General features: G+C 49.1%; 1 protein-coding gene across 50 annotated transcripts in view; it reads left to right on the top strand.

The window, feature by feature from the left end:
• Positions 1-17,537, top strand: part of TENM4 (teneurin transmembrane protein 4) — a 2,941,714-nt gene that overhangs the window by 2,554,225 nt on the left and 369,952 nt on the right. The window lies entirely within an intron of this gene.

Genomic DNA, 17,537 nt, shown 5'->3' with positions numbered 1-17,537 from the left:
TTTGTATCAGTGCCCTGGCCTTCTTGCTAAGCAATAATTTCAGGAACCTGTGACTTTGGAATGACTTTTTTTTTTTTTTTAACTTCATGACCATTTTTATTTATTTTGCAATGATTTTTATTTTTTCCATTATAGCTGGTTTTCAGTGTTCTGTCCATTTTCCACTGTACAGCAAGGGGACCCAATCACACATACATGTATACATTTTTTCTCACATTATCATGCTCCATCATAAGTGACTAGATATAGTTCCCAGTGCTATATAGCAGGAGCTCATTGCTTCTCCATTCCAAATGTAGTAGTTTGCATTCTTGGTGTTGGTGTGTCTTTTTGAAAATAAGTAGACTCAATCCACATCTAACAGCCTCTGCTTTGGTGCTTAGCTAAGATGTGTTGAAAGATTTAAGGATAACTATGCATATTTTCCCCACATGTAAAAAAGACACTTGGTGAATGAGGCTGTTCTGTAACCTGGTTGGGATGTGGCAGGGGGTTGGGAGAGTTAGATTCAGAAGCCTTTGTTTGGCTTGGGGAGCTCATGAACCCCCATCTTGGGGGCTGAGTCCAAGTTATATCTGGATGTAACCCTGGAAGCAAGGAGGTCAAAGAAGTGGGATTATGGATTGGTGGAAAACTGGCAAAAATATGTCACCTGTGTCCTTCCTCCGGACACCAGGCCATAAGCTAGGATCTGCATGTAGTTTGGGGTGGCATCAGTACAGAGACCCTTCAGAGAGAAGAATCCAAAGGTTACATCCTGCCTCTGGAACCAAATGGAGATAAAGAAGAGCAGTCCTCTGGCGTGGGGGAAAAGGGGTATTCGGGTGGGTATTATAGGCTACCTTCTTTTTTTATTATTATTAAAGTATAGTTGATTTACAGTGTTGTGCCAATTCCTGCTCTACAGCAAAGTGACCCAGTCGTACATGTATATACAGTCCCTTTCTCATATTATCTTCCGTCATGGTCTATCCCGAGAGACTGGATGTGGTTCCCTGTGCTGTGCAGTAGGACCTCACTGCTTGTCCATTCTAAATGTAAGAGTCCGCATCTACTAACCCCAAACTCCCAGTCCATCCCACGCCCTCTTGGCTGCTTTCTTTTGACTCCAGATCTCATCTTCATTTTCTTAGGCTTCTGTGTGCATGCATCCATTCTTGCATTCATTCCTTCATCAAACGTTCATGGAGGCCCTGATACTTCCAGGCCCTGTTTCAGTGACTGCAGAGAGAAATATGATTTCTCTAATAGTCAACATAGGTTAATTTGCTGCACAGTAACAACCCTAACATCTCAGGGGCTTAACAGCGTGTATTTCTCATGTTACATACCCAACACACTTAGGGGTGTTGGGGAGAAGGTTTTTCTTCATTGTCTCCAGGACCCAGGCTGATGGAGGCTCCACCGTCTGGTAATTGCTCCCTGGAGCAAATGGCCCTTTGGGCTGCTTCTCTCAGCCCGTAGGCCTGACTTGGTCATACAGCAGTGCACCCCTCACCACCACCAACTGCAAGGGAGCTGGGAGCCACGCTCCTGTCCTGTGCCCAGAAACTGAAGAGAACCAACGGGACGAGCACCACAAGCCCCGACATGACTTAGCTTAAGAAGGCCTGGATACCCATTGAATACCTGTCCTTAAGATGTCTGCATCCAGCAGAGGAGATGAGGAAAGAGACGCAACAGCTCAGGGAATCGAGGCTGTGCCAGAGAGGGAGAAAGGAGGTGTGATGAGATCTGAGAGGAGGGAGCCGTTCATTGGAATCTTCCGTGGTGGAGGCAGGGTCAGGTGCTGGCAGAGCAGCTGGGAAGTGCACGCGTACCTGGACGTGTGTGTGCCGTGTGGGCGCTGAGGTATAGCGGGGCCGGGCGGGGCTGGTGTACCAAGAGGCGAAGCTAGATGGGGCCTTGGGCAACCTCTGTCAGTGTTCGAACCTTATTCTCTGGGGGAGGGAGAGCCCACGAAGGGCTTTAACTAGGAAGGGGTGTGATCCACCCTCTGTGCACTTTTTGGAAAGATCACCCTGGGTTCCACCTGACGGTGGAGAGTAAGGGACAGACAGCAGTGCCCCCCAAATCAGAGCAGTGGTCGGGACAGATCTGAGAGGTACTTAGGCTGAAGAACTAATAAAATTCAGTGACTGACAAAACATGGGCTGTGGGAGAGGAAGCAGATTCAGGCTTTGACCGGGGTCATGGTACGGCTGCAGTGTGGAGAGATGCCGGAGGGCATTTGTGAAGACAGTTCATAAACTGAGTGGTAGATGTTGTTGAGTCTGAGGTGCCTGTGAACCTCTGAATCAAGATGTCCATGAAACGCCTGGATGTCGGGGCCTAAAGGGCAGGGGAGGGTCTGCCGAGCCCTCGGAGTGTCTAAGAAACTACAGCTGTCAGGATAAGCTCAGCAGAGATTAACTCCTTCTTCCAGGATCTCAGATTGCCCATCCATGGGTACCAGAGTTGCCTTTTCAAATAGCGCTTCAGTCTGGATGCCTGCAAGATGGAGTCACCTCTGGCAGATCAGCTTCCCAAGCCCCAGTTCCTCAGGCTGGGAGAGGTCGCCGCTCCCTGGGCTTCCGAAGCCCTCATTGTGGCCTCCCCCAAATTGCACTCACTGTCCAGACCCTGAGTCCCCAGAGGGCCAACACTTGTTCATCTGGCCTGGCACCCAGGTGCTTAATCAGTGTTTCATGAACAAATGAATGAATGAACCACAAACTACTCAAAACTGTTGGGTCCCTTGTGAGAACATAAATAGTACTTCCATTTTCCCAATGCCTTTAATAAATTATAACTCATCAAATGAAAATAAACATTTGTTTTGAGGTCTACCATCCAAGTCTCTGGAGGATTTGACACCTTTTCATCTTCAAAGTGCTTTCAGAACAAAAGCCAGCTTCCCTCCAAGGCTCCTCTTTGGAAGGTGTGGAGTGGAAACAGCGACAGAAATGTATTAACTTTGAGGAGCAAAGATGCCTCAGGCCAGTTTTGAAGAAAACCTTTTCCAGGACAGAAAAGCAAATGCTTCGATTTTTTTTTTCTTTCTTTTTTGAGTGCCTTCAGTGTGCTAAGGGTTGTGTTAGGGAATATCTGTAACTTTGTTCTCTCAGTGTTCCTACATTAGAGATAAGAAAACTGAGTTCAGAGAGAGACAGTGATTTGCCTGAGGTTGCACAGCTGGTAACAGGGCGAATTAAGAACCCATCTGAAATCCTAACTCCAAGAGCACTGACCTTGGCATTGCTGTTTTCAAGGTTGGTCTGCAGGTGACCTGCATTAGGCACATGCAGGGTGTGAGTTCTGGGGCCCCAGGCCACATTTACTGGATAAGGCTCTGGAGAAAGATGCCTGGGAATCCACATTTTTTAAAAAACCTGAATTTGTTTTAAATTAGCCATTTTTAAAAACTGGAGCATAGTTACTTCACAATGTTGTATTCATTTCACATGTACAGCAAAGCGGAGAATCTGCATTTTAAATGAACTTCCCAGGGGCTTCTAATGCAGCCTGAGATTTGATAACCTACATTTTACACCCAGAGTGGGTTTCTAAAACTTGGAGTTTTGTCTAAAGGGATGAGGGGAAAAAACAAAAGGAGAATAACACCATGTGCCCTCCCCGGAGCTCGGCATATCGGGCCTTCGTACCCTCACGGTGGCAGCGTCTTCCTCCCCTCTGCCGTTCCAGGCTGTGCCAGCTGGGATGGAAAGCTTCCTCTGTCCCCCTGCTTTTCGTGGCAAAGCTTAGGTTGATGTTTTTCCTCCACTCCATATGGATTTTGCAATTAGCTCACTAGAAAAGTAAATCACAGGGCGCCTGGAATAATAAATGCCATGAACACCAGGCTGCAGCCAAGGAGTCTGGGACTGGATCCAGTGCATGACGAAGGTTGCTGGGCTGGTGCAGAAGGAGGCAGGAGGCCAGAGGCTGGCAGGTCCTGGGGGGCTGAACAAAGGCAATCAATGAAGAAGAAAGAGGGGAGACTGCTGGTTGAGACAGAGCACCTCTTGTGTGTGCGCAGCATCATGCTCAGGTTTCATGTTCTTTATCTCACCCATGCCACCCCTCTCTTTTTTTGGTCAGTATTATCACTGGTCCCATTTTATAGGAAAAGACACTGAGACGTGTCTTCCCAACTTCCAGCTTCTCTAGGAAGGCTTAATTCCTCCTCGTCGTCATCTTTCCTTCCCCTGAGCAGCTAGAGTCAGAATTGCTTCTCACAAGCAGGCAACCTAAGGACAGCTGGGGACGTTGAGAGCTGATCTCGAGGAACCTGGCACCTCATCTGTGAAATGGGATGGTGGCTGTGCCTAGGTGTCGGGGCTGCTGTGAGTACGGAATCTGACCTCTTAGGCGGGAGCATGTCTGACACCGCTGGGCGCACAGGAAGAGCCTGGGATCTCATTCCCTGGTACCTCCACGTTGCTCACCTAAACCAGCTCCTGTCGCAGAATGAGCAACACATCTTTCAGAGCTCACACACCACTGGGTTACTCAAGGAACCGGGGCGCATTCAAGCTGCTCAAGGAGTCAGGTTTATGGAAGGGTCGTATGTGGACTAATAAAGCAGCTGGCGAGGAAATCAAAAACAAGGGTCACACCAGCCTGGCTTCGGCAGGACTGGAGCTCGCTGGAGGTTCTGAATTCTGGGCTGGAGGTAATACGTCTTCACCTGACCCTCTCCTCCTCTAAAGGACTTTCCAGAAGAAAGAAATTGTAGCTTCAATTTCTGAAAGAATCCGATTGGCTGAGCCCGTCTGTAGGTGCCTAGCTATAGGTCACAGACAAGTGGGTGGAGTCAGGCAGGGCAGTCACGTGACGTGCACCTTGTCTACCTAGACCCGGAAGGCACCAGCACCGCCGCCTGCTTCTGAAAGGGCCGCGGGCAGCCAGGCATGGGATGATCTCTTTGTCCCAAATGGCCCCGTCTAGACTTTTCACTCCAGAAGAAGAAAGCTTTTGTCTTCAGGGTCTTTTCTCTGTCCTCTTCACACTGGGCCTGCACTCAGTCCTCAGAAAAGGCTTCCTGGGTATGGAGGACAAACAGAGGGCATAAAGATGCAAAGAGGTTGTGTTTGCTCTGCACGGGACATTTTACAGAAATGGCTTAACTGAAAGGATGGGTGCCTGCGGCCCCTCTGAGGGAGTCCCACTCCTGCCCACACGCCTGGCAAGTGGAGTTCTTTCCTGGGAAGGAACTCTGCCGGGGACCTTGGGCATTCCTCCTCTGCGATGTCCATGTCCAAATGTGTTCAGTTTACAAGTCAAAAGATGTTTTCTCTTCTTGCTTCCAGAGTTGAAAAAGCAAGCTGGCTTCTTCTTGCTTCTCACAGCTTCCTGAGCCTTAAAGATGTCGAAATCTGAGCCAGGCTGACAGTTCTGTTTATGTACAGAAAATGTCAGCCTGGGGTTTGTCCCCGGTTCTGTGGCATTCTCTCTGCTGTCATCACAGCTCCGAAACCCTTTTGGGGCTGGGCTGCAAGGCAAGTGGGTATGACTCAGCAAAGCATAACAAGAACAGACGGACACTAGGGATCAGAAGCGCACTCTGGCTCTTGTTAGGGTTATCATTGTTTCTTTGCCTCGCTAGAAATTGGAGCAAAGGGGGCAGGACTTTTAAAGCAAGTACAAGCTAGACTCAGGGGTCACCCTTTTCCTCTAGAACTGTGCTGTCCAAGGGGACTTAATGCGCTCATGGGAGCGTTCTGGATCTGTAATGTCCCATACAGTAGCCATTAGCTTCGTGTGGTTATCCAGCACTCAAAGTGTAGCTAGTGCCATGGAAGGAAGTGAATTTTGTATTTTATCTAATTGATTTAATTTTAAACCTCAATTTAAATAGCCATATGTAGTTAGTGGCTGCCATATTAGACAGCACGGCTCTCAAAGATTTTTTTCCAGCTCTTTGAGGGAAAAGGTAGTAACTTGTGGCCCTCTCTCCAGTGCCTGGCACAGTGGCTACCACGGGCTCAATGATATTCAAACAAATGAATAGACACTGGTGGTGATGACACGGAGAGCGCGTTTGTGCACAGGGTCAAAAGCACGGGATTTAGAGTTGGTCAGACCTGAATTCAAATTCTGGCTCTGGTGTTTATTTAGCTCAGTGCCTGTGAAATGTTACTAATATCTTTTAGCCTTTCTCATCTGTGAAATGGATACAGGGCATGCCTCTCGCATAAAATTATGTTCTGAAGAATAAATGGGAGCTCCCACTGTGGGGCAACGAGATCAGCAGCATCTTCAGAGCACTGGGACATGAGTTCAGTCTGAGGCGCAGCGCAGAAGCTTAAGGATCCAGCGTTGCCGCCGCTGCAGCTCAGATCTGATCCCTGGTCTGGGAGCTCCATGTGCTGCAAGGTGGCCAAAAATGAAAAAAAAAAAACTAAATGGAATTGACATAGAGTAGTTAGTGAAGTGCATGGCATAAAATAAGTTCTGGCTTGGAGTTCCCATTGTGCCTCAGCAGTAACAAACCCGACCAGTCTCCATGAGGATGCAGGTTCGATCCCTGGCCTTACTCAGTGGGTTAAAGGATCCAGTGTTGCTGTGAGCTGTGGCCTACGCCGGCAGCTTAGCTCCGATTTCACCCCTAGCCTGGGAACTTCCATATGCTACAGATGCGGCCCTAAAAAGAAAAGATGACAGTAATAATAAATAAGTAGTTTCATAGAAGAGACAGAGAAAGTAAATAGCAGCTCTGGTGACAACCAGACTGTGACATTCCCCACAGAAACAATGCTTTGAAGAAGACCTAGGCAGACCCGCCCAGTGACCATGTTCAGGGCATAAACAGGCCAGCAAGTGACCACAAAAATGACCAAAGCCCACTTCTTCTGACCACCCTCGTGCCCCTCAGAATGAGAGCTGCTTCTTTACCTGTTGCCAACTCTAGTCCAGCTGTAATCCCTCCCCCCAACCACCACCATGTGAAAACGCCCACTCATTTCAATGTCACTGCTTCTTGGGAGTACACAGCCGGGAACCAGCTCCTGCTTCACTGATTCCTCTGTAAAATCAGCCAACACAAGCCCAAACCCGGGGTAACCCTGGGGTGCATCCAGCACACTGCATACACCTGTTCTGTGACTACAGCAGTCATCCTGCTGGTCTCGGGCGGTCAGTGGCCTTGATCAGAAAGTTCAAGTCTTCCTTTTCCATGGTGACCCTGACAACAGCATAGTCACCAAAAAGCCTCATCCCTTTTCTGGCTTGTGTGTGAGGCGAGGCTTCCTGCAACCTAACTGCTAAAACTCCTGTACCAGGAAGTTCCCGTCGTGGCTTAGTGGAAACGAATCTGACTAGTATCCATGAGGATGCAGGTTCAATCCCTGGCCTTGCTCAGTGGGTTAAGGATCCAGTGTTGCCGTGAGCTGTGGTGTAGGTCTCAGATGCAGCTCAGATCCTGTGTGGCTGTGGCGTAGGCAGGCAGCAAAGCTCTGATTCAAACCCCTAGCCTGGGAATCTCCATACGCTGCAGGTGCTGCCCTTAAAAAAAAAAGAAGAAGAAGAAGAAGAAGAAATCTCTTGTACAAGGCAGGACTTGCACTCATGATGTCTGTTGTTAATGGCCAGACCTCTCAGCCATCTCTGTTTCCCTTGAATAGGATTCTGTTTTATTGCAGCGAGAAAAGCAGCAGAGGGCCATGAGATGGAAGCACAAAAAGGATTTTCTTTTTTTTTCTGCTGAGACAGAGCTCGGGGAGAGCTCAGCTGCCTGTGTGTTTGGCTGAGCCTCCTCTTGTTGGTTCATGCAACGCACTGGGCAGACATCACCTTAGACTCTAATCAGTGTTGCAATAAGAAAGGCCAGCGAGGAAGGCCCGGCGAGGAGTGTCCAGGAAAAGCATCAAAGAGGAGGTGACACTTGCCCTGGGAATCTTCCTGATGAAGGAGGTGAGGAAGAAGAGCAGCCCCTGTCTGAGATGGTGTCTGAATTCTAGAGCCCCAAAGGAGCAGTTTGCAGGGCTAGGAGTGGTGCGTGATGACTTGGGACTTGAGATATGATGGATTTGAAGCTCCTGGGAGACGTCTAAGCGAAGGTGATTACCCAACACCTGGAGCTCACTACGGCGTCTTGAAGATACTGATTTCGATTTGATTGTGCACTCTCCCCTCCCTGTATCCATCCGTTTACTCATTCAGGGGACATGTGTACAGCCCCTTCCCTCGGCAGGCCCTGTGCTAGATGCTGGAACACACGAATGAGCAACACTTGAGGTCTCGGATGATGGTGGCCCCCCGGCTTCCCTGGCCTAGCTTTGGGTCTTGCAGGAGCTCTGGTTGGAGTGGTCTGGACATATAGTCCTGTTATGTTTTCCTTGGAGATGCCTCATCAAAGGAAGGCTGACCCTCAAACACTGCTTCTCAGGCACAAGCTCTCCTGCTTTGTTCCACCATAGGAGTCATTTTTCCAGCACCGTTGTTCCAAAGTAATTAGGAAAGAATGCAGCCTTCCTGAGGATTCGCATGCAGGTCAAGTTCGTGCAAGGTGTATTAGAAATACATGTTTAGTTCCATTGCCCGTTGTAGTCTTTGCTGTGGATGTCCCAGTGGATTTGATTGAAAACTGTGCCAGTAAGTGTCCACTGGCTTTCTTGGGCAGGTTTCAGTTATATGGGAGGAGCGATATTTGTATACAAATCATGAAGAAAACTCTCTTCCATCAGCAAACAATATTTGAGAGGTGGTGGTCCATTTGGCAAGGGTTTTTCCTAGAGGGTTTGGAATAAGCTATTCTGTAGTAGCCAACAGCTAAAAAACGACGCAAGATGAAGAATTGTGTGCTTAATGGTAGACTCTGTAAGCGATGTGTTTTTCAGATTCTTGTCGGGCTGTTACTAACCAAGCGGAAATCCCAGCTCTTCAGTTCTAAGAATACAGTGGCCAGAGGGAAATTCTCATTAGACCTTCCCGTGAGAAGCCTGGTCATCTGATTAACTCCTGAGGCACTGCCCCATTCCCACCCCAGCATGTGTGTGTGGGTGTGGGTGTGGGTGTGTGTGTGTGTGTGTGTGTGTGTGTGTGTGTGTGTGTGTGTGTGTGTGTGTCGGGGGGTTCACTCTGAATCGCCACCAGGCTGTGGTTTAGGAACCATGCTGGGTGGGGTCGACCATGTGGTTGAGCGCTGCCTTATATGTACAGCAGCCGATGGCAAGAGGGCCTCCTGTGGGGGCCACACCTGGGGCCGGAGTGACAGGTGATATGAGAGCAGGGACAGGATGCTTTCCCTGCCCGTCCCATCTCTGGTCCTCAGGCTCTGGCCACCACGTCGACTCAGTTGCTGACAAGTCCTCGGCCACTTTAACTGAACTGGCGTGTCTCATCTCGCTGTGCCTCTTTGGGGTTCTCTCCACCACTGAGCCTGAAACCTCCTCACCTTTGCTCCCTTTGGATGTTTTGGGGTCAGGCATTCACGCCCTGCCTTTCAGGAGGTTGGCGCTCTGGTTACTCTGTCCTCTGCATGTTACGTCTCTGAAGGAAAGCCCTGAACCCTGAGTAGCCTTTACTGTGGGACCAAGATCCCCCAGGAACCTCCCTATCCCAAGTCTTGAGGAAGAGCCCTCACAATCCATTAAGCATGGGGCTTAATCCTGGCCAATGAGGAAAGCCGGTGATGCCGGAAGTGTGGGGCACATGGGAGAAAACGGCCGGCTTAGAGTTTATACCCTCCGAGGAGAGGATGCAGGATTGGGGTTGCCCTGTACCCCGGAGCCTTGCTCCCCCAAGTGGACCTGCAGCATGCGGTGGTTAGCAGTGGAGACTCTTAGCCCCACCCCACACCCACTGAACCGGAATCTGCTTTTTAATGAGATCCCCAGGCAGTTCTTTCATCCACACATTGAAGTTGAGCAGCATCGCCCTAGACTTTTAAGAAAGTTGATTTCAGAAACTTCAGAGAAAATACTAGGTTGAGGTTGAAGGCTAGACGCTTGAAAAGATGATTCAAGAGGGTTGAGAAATAAAACAGTAAGTTTAAGACAAGCTTTTATGTTTTTAAACATCAACTGCTGTAATACGGAAATAAATAGGAAAACGTCTGTATAAATACAACATTCAGTAGTGGTTTCCTCAGGAGACCAGTGGGATGGGGTGGGAAGGAGCGAAGGAAGCCTTACGTTTGTTTTCAGCTTGCTTCTGTATTGCTTGCATTCAAATATGGGCATACATGTTAGTATTATTTTGGAGATAAAACATATGCAAATTAACTTATACAAAAAAAAAAAAAAAAAAGAAGAAGAAGGGCACATGTGATTTTGGTAAGTGTAAGTTTGACAGCACAACGGAGAATAACCCCAGGAAGCCTGGGCATTTCTCAGATGCGCTTCAATTGAAAGAAAACACATTAACAGCCTGGTTCCCAGTGATGGAATTACAAGGTGGTTTTTTTGTTTGTTTGTTTTTCTTGTTTTCTTTTATTTTTTTTCTTCTTGTCTGAATTTTTAACATCTTCTGCATTGACTGTGTATCACTACATAACAAGAAAAACTGACCAAAAATGTTGCCAGGAAGAATTGCTAAAGCGGGATAGAGAGACGTAAAGCTAACACAGGCACAGGAGAGTGACAGAGATTTGTGGGAGGCACAATGGCTACAACTAATGGTAAGCTCAGAATTTTTTTTTTTAGTGTAAAAGATAAAAGCAACAAAAGAATGTTTCAGATGCCCTGGGTGTCATTTCCAGAGCCTCTGTGGGTCAGCTCGTAGTGTGCGAGATGAGCATCTTTGCCGTTGCAGACCTGAGAATAAGAAGTTGAGGAGTTCTCCTGTAATGCAGTGGGTTAAGGATCAGGTGTTGTCACTGCAGTGGCTCAGGTCGCTGCTCTGGCGAGGGTTCAATCCCTGGCTGTGGGTGGAGCCAAAAAAAAAATTACGTGGTTGGAGTTCTTGCTGTTGTGCGATGGGATCAGTGGCTTCTCTGCAGCACCAGGAGACAGGTTTGATCCCCAGCCCAGCTCTGTTGATTAAAGGATCCAGCTTTGCCACAGCTGAGATGTAGGTCCCAACTACAGCTCACATCTGATCCCTGGCCTGGGAACTCCATATGCCATGAGGTGGCCAAAAAAAGTTGGGAGAGGTCAAGAGGTCAAGTACCTGGTCTAAGGTCAGGAGGTCAAGTGCCTGGTCTGAGGTCAAGGAGGGAGTAAACTGGCATTCAGGCCTCAGCTTGTCACTCTGTGCTCCGGACACCTTGATTCAGAAACAAGAAAAGCAGTGTTGAAGTCTGTGACACGTACGTACAGGCCGAACAAAAGGCCCCATGTCCTCATCAGTTCTGGAGCCGTGAGGGCCCATGTTTTTGGGGGGCTGTTCTTTAAGAACAAGGAGGCGGTCTCAGTCCATTTGAGCTGCTATAACAAAATACCATAAACTAGGCGGCTTATAAACAACAGTAATTTATTGCTCACAGTTCTGGAGGCTAGAGGTCCAAGATCAGGGTACCAGCATGGTCAAGTTCTGGTGAGAGCCCTCTTCCTGGTTGCTCGCCGAGGCCCTCTGCCCACGTCCTCACATCACAGACAGGGTGAGGGGTGCTCTGAGGTCTGTCATCCTATAATAAGGGCACTAATCCCATTCAGGAGAGCACCACCCTTGTGACCTAATTGCCTCCCAGGGTCCCCACCTTCTTATATCATCACGTTGGGCATTAGGGTTTCAGCATGTTCATTGGCAGGGAAGGTGACTGGGGCCAGCTGTGCGTGTGCTCATGCACGCGCACACACACACACACACACACACACACATTCAGACCACAGCAGGGACCTTAGCTCCAGCCCAGGGTAGCTCCTGAGACCTCCCCCAGGACCCTCTGGGATTCTGCTGAGCACGGTGTGAAAACCAGTTGAAGAGCAGAGGTTCTGCAAGTTAGTTTTGTGAACAACTAGTCCCATCCCTATGGAGTTTCCGTCATGGCTCAGTAGTTAACAAACCTGACTAGTATGCTTGAGGATTCCAGTTCAGTTTCCAGCCTTGCTCAGTGGGTTAAGGATCCGGTGTTGCTGTGAGCTATGGTGTAGGTCACAGACACGGCTCGGATCCCACATTGCTATGGCTGTGGCACAGACTGGAAGCTGCTGTAGTTCTGGTTCAAGCCCTAGCCTGGGAACTTCCATATGTGGCAGGGGTGGCCCTAAAAAGACAAAAAAAAAAAAAAAAAGAAAAAAAGTAAAGAAAAAAGAAAATGTAGTCCCCCAGATGCCCTGAGGAATAAAGATTCCCAAATGTACGTGGAACCCTCCGTCCAACGACTCTGCTCCTGGGAGTCGTGCTGGGCACACCAGCAGGACACACTAACACGCCCAGCAGTCATGTGTTAACCTTGTCAGAGGGCCTTTTCTGGGCTTGTTTGACCATGGATGACTTTTTCATGAAATGCCCGTTAACAAGAAGTGTTCTGAAGAACAGTTTTTGAAATGCTTTTTCAAGCTCCCTAAAGATTTAACTTGTTTTTTTTTTTAATTTTTTTTAAGTTAAACTTGCACAATATTTTCTACATGGTGGTTTATGCTTTCTTGAGAACATTTTGTGCTTTGAAGAAATTTCTAGAGAGCTAAAAATGTCTCTAATTATACCCACAAGGAGAGTGGGATCTCCAGTATGTGCCTCTGAAGGCTGGAGGTTAACAAGGATTCCGCCTTCATGAGGCACCAGCATAGCATCTGGGGTCACGCTAACTACACTGCAAATTATAAGAGCCTCTGGGCCTTCACGGGCAGTGGGGAAGGGATGACGTCGTCGTTCAAACACGGACATTCGTGAGGAGCTCTACCGCTGTATCCTATTCCGGGGGGTGGTTTTTATTTTTAACTTGTTCGATGCACATAATTAAAGCTTCTTTGAAATCAAGTGCTCGAGAGTGCATAAAATGCCAAAATTTCCGCAACCACGACAATAGCTAATGCCTCTCTCTTGCTTTGCAGCTTCCAAAACCACTCTCAAGTCAGTGTCCTCAGAACAGATAGAGCTGGGTGTTCTTACGCCCATTTTACAGATAAGCAAATGGAAAATCTGCTAGTACATGGGAGCTTGAGACCCTGCCCTGCCCTTCTTTCTCTCTCCTCTTCCTGTATTTTTTTCTGTTACCCTAAGCTGCCCACTATCAGTAATGATTACAGCAAAACCCTGGGTTTCCTTGAGTAGATCTGATTTGAGGGAATGTGAAAACTCCAGTCCATTCATTAAGTCCTTAGCAGAATGTAGTTTGTTTGTATCTTTGGAGGACTTTTCAAATAAACAACTCCTTAGGTCCACAAATCAAATCAGTTCATTAATTTAGACTTAGGATTGAGCTTCTGGTGCTCTGATAGCAAAAAATAGCTGCTTTTATTAAATGTCTATAAGTTATGAACACGTCATGAGCTGAAGCTCTGATGTGACAGATTCCTGCCAGTCCACGTAGGCATCATCAGGCTTGTCCTGAAGCATGAGAAATAAATTGTCCATGTAGCAAGAGGCAGCCTGATAGGCCCGGAAAGCTTGTGCTTTGGTGCCATATAATCATGGTGCTCTGACTGCGCTTTTCCTTATCATTGACCTGGGGAAACAATAATGTTTTACTTTCGGGCTTGTCAGGAGGGCTGCACGCCTTGCACATCGCAGGGGATCAGGACATTGTAGCCTCCTTCCTTCTTTGGCAGAATCTGAACGTTGAGATAGTATTTAGTCCTCCATCCCCAACTCGTCCCCCCCATTCCTCCTCTGGTATGGGCCTTCTCCCCTGGGTACCACTTCCCCTATGTCAACAAATAAATATTTGTGGAATTCCCGTCGTGGCTCAGTGGTTCAGGAATCTGACTAGGAACCATGAGGTTGTGGGTTCGATCCCTGGCCTTGCTCAGTGGGTTAAGGACCCGGCATTGCCGTGAGCTGTGGTAGAGGTCGCAGATGTGGCTCAGGTCTGGCGTTGCTGTGTCTCTGGTGTACGCGGGCAGCCACAGCTCCGATTAGACCCCTCACCTGGGAACCTCCATATACTGCGGATGCAGCCCTAGAAAAGACAGAAAAAAAGACAAAAAATAATAATAAGTATTTGTTATGCATCTGCCATATGCCTACCTTGGGACCAGCCACTTGGGACAGATCTCACAGTCTAGTGCAGGAGACGGACAAGTTCATTCACATATCAGGGGTGGGACAGGTGCAATTTAGGGTCAATGGGTCCTCAAGTGGTGCAGATTTAGTTCTCTTGAGGAGGGGAATTCGAGACCCTGCAGAGCGTGGATGATGCAGGATGGAGTCTTCAGAGATGTGTAGGAGGGTGGAGGCAGTTTTACTGCTCTGTAACTTGTTAAGCTACCCCACCTCTCTGGCTGAGCCTCTGCTCTTTAATTTTCACTCCAAATGATCTAATTACTGGCATGTTCTTCCTGGACAAATGAACAGCAGCTTTTTGTAACCAAAATAAGTCTGGGGAGCCCAGCGTGTGGGGAAGCAGTGGTAGTGCCTGTTTTCTGGTGCTAAACCTTTTTCCTAGTATCACCTTTCCTTGGAACAAGGGTGGGGGGTATCTGAAATATGTATAAAGTCTTCTTGGTCTTTGGGGTCCCCCAAATGCTTAAGGACATCTTGAAGCCATTACCTTTCCATCTAAGGTGAATTATTCATCAAAGCCGCAGGTTCCCCTTAGAACCTTCTCTTAGGCTCTTACTCCCTGAATAATGATCAGCCTCAGGTGAGCAGCACCTGATTGTTACCTGCGCATTGGAAAGGCTTTCCAAAAGCCACGTACACATATCACACGCTTCTCAGTATTTCAGGAGGCACTTTTTGGAGACTTAAATCCCCGGAGGCTCTCTCTCATAGAAAAAGCACTAGGCTGGCCGTCCGGAGGTCTGGGTTCCAGGCCCAGCTCTGCCGCTCACTTCCCATGTGACGCTGGACCATCATTTGTCATTTGAGTTCTTCATTTATTTGTGAAAGGGGCCAGTGAGACCAGTGCTCCAGAGCCCCTTCTGTCCTAAGGTCTGAGTTTATACATTCCAGAAGGACGAAGGAAAGTCACAGTGGCCCTGTGGGTGCCGTGGTGGTGGCTGGCCTGATCCGCAGGCCTCTGGCTGGGTGGTACAGCAGATCGGGTTCACACTGGGCTTCTCTGAGTCTCGCTCACATCGCTGTCATTGGTTTAAGGAGAAACATTTAAGATGACAGGTGTCTGCTTTTGCCTGTCAGGGCTCAGTGAATATTTCTTGATAGCAGTGATCTTAACTCAGATACCTCAGAGTGAGACCCTGGACTCAGGATCGGGGGTGAGGGCAGTGGTGTTCCCACAGAGCTATAATGCAGGGTTTCTCAACCCCAATGTTGGGGGTGGATAATTTATCATGGGGCGGGGGCGGGCGGCGGGGGCGGGGCGGTCCTGTCCTGTGCATTGTAGGATGTTCATCAGAATCCCTGGATCTACCCACTAAGATGCCAGTAGCAGCCCTCTTCACCGTGACAATCAAAACTGTCTCCAGACACTGCCAAAGATCCCCTCTTGAGAACCAGGGCCCTAGACATGAAAGGAGGAGCAACACTCACCCATGTTTGCCCAGAGGCACTGACTTGTAAGCCAACATATGTGCAGCCCAGCCCAGTCTTCCCCTTTTAGCCTCTGCGCCCACCTCACACTTCACCCTGTCCTCCCGCAGGTGTGGTCCTGAACCCCTCCCCTTGGCTGTCTCATCCCTAGATCCTGTCCCCATCCACTGATTCAGCAAACGTCTGCTGTGTCCAGTGCATGCCCACATTCAAACAAGATTCTGAGAAAGCGGTGATGAGCCCCGACTCTACCACTGGTTCCCCAGCCCCTCCTGTCTTCCAGGGATTAATGCCTGTGCCTGGCCTCCCTGTGCCTTTCAGGAGGCTCCTTGCCCTGGCCCTGGCTTTGAGGCCCCAGGCCTAGGCTCCCTTAGGTGCAGCCCTTGGCACTCATCCCTCTGTGCTTTCTCCCTTGGTGGGCCACCTGCACGTCTCTCCTGGAAATTGGGTCCCTTCCCAGCCCTTCCAAAATACTGTCTGTCTTGTCACCATCCACTGATTCAGCAAACGTCTGAATTAGCTCAGAGGTAGAACATCTGACTGCAAATACTGTCTCTGAAATCCTTTCTGTGGCTCTGCAGGTTAAGAACCCAGCATCGTGTCCTTGAGGACGCGGGTTAGATCCCCAGGCTCACGCAGTAGGTTAAGGATCCGCATTGCCGCAACCTGTGGTGTGGGTCCCCAGTGCGGCTTGGATCAGGTGCTTCTGTGACTGTGGCATAGACTGGCAGCTGTGGCTCTGATTCCAGCCCTAGCCTGGGAACTTCCATGTGCTGCAGGTATAGCCATTAAAGAAAGAAAGAAAGAAATGAAAATACTGTCTCTGTATGTGGGTATATAGTCAGTCAACAGGATGTACTGAGCAACTCTTCTGTGCCAGAACCTGTGTTTTCTGTATTCTTATGTCTCTTTATTTTCAACTTTATTCAATAAGTTCCTAGGAGCATCTCCTGTGTGTCAGGTACTGTGCTGGGTGCCAAGTACAGGAATGAGCAAGACAAGATGTGGTCTTTATCTATGAGGATGCAGGTTTGATCCCTGGCCTCGCTCATTGGGTCAGGGATCTGGCATTGCCGTGAGCTGAAGTCAAGACTCAGATCCTGAATTGCTGCAGCTGTGGTTGGCAGCTCTAGCTCAGATTCTGCCCCAGCCCGGGAACTTCCATATGCTGCGGGTGTGGCCCTGAAAAGAAAAAAAAAAAAAAAAAAAGACTTGGGGATTTCTCAACATGAAAGCTGTTAACAGAGTGGGTCATGTTATTCATAGGGCTTCCTGGAAAAGAGCCCACCTGGCTTGAGGAAGCCACTGGTCACAAATGCCAAATCACTCTTGTCCCGTTTTCTGCGCTCCCAGCTTCCCCGTTGCCCTCCAGCTCTGTACTTGGTGAATTGATACTCCTACCGCGAAGGCCCCTCTGGGGGTGGGGCTGGGAAGTGCGGAGGCGGGTTCTGAGGAGGTTTCCATCACTCCCTTCCCCCGGGGGCGTCCGCTCCCGCAGGGCCTCTGGGGTTTCCAGGACGGCCAAACAGCTACGATGAAAGAGATGGCTGTATTTAGATGAGAACAATTTCATGATCCAGACAGTAGAGAGCATGGACAGAAGAGCAGCTAAACCAGGCAGACACGGCCCTGGGAGAGGAGGAGATTGACGGTGTGTGGGCGGGGAGCGGGGGGCGGGGGGGGGGGGGGGTGGTGTCCAGGGCCCAGGCAGAGCAAGCCTGCGGACTCCGAGCAAGCCATGGGCCGCAGTGCCCAGAGAGCAGATGTGAAAGCGAGTGAATCTAGCAGGCGGAGGAGGCCGGGGGAAGACTGCAGGTCTGGAAGATGCCCTGGGTGTGGCTTCTCTGCTAGACTTTGAGCTTCTGGAGGGAAGAAGCTGCATCTTAGTCAATTTGTATCCCCAAGAGGTGGTGAAGACACAAAGAGGCAGCTGGACTCCTCAAACTGCGGCGTGGGCATCCTTGGGCCTGGGTGGAGGTTGTCAGGGAACCACCCAGATAGATGATACACATCTACATTTC

This window comes from Sus scrofa, chromosome 9 (genome assembly GCF_054392235.1).
Source record: "Sus scrofa isolate SSC_HxYL_T2T_F1_AM1 chromosome 9, Sscrofa_HxYL_maternal_Yorkshire_Landrace_v2.0, whole genome shotgun sequence".
Lineage (NCBI taxonomy): Eukaryota > Metazoa > Chordata > Mammalia > Artiodactyla > Suidae > Sus > Sus scrofa.
Note: the sequence above shows the minus strand (reverse complement) of the source record. Positions and strands in the feature narration are given on the sequence as shown.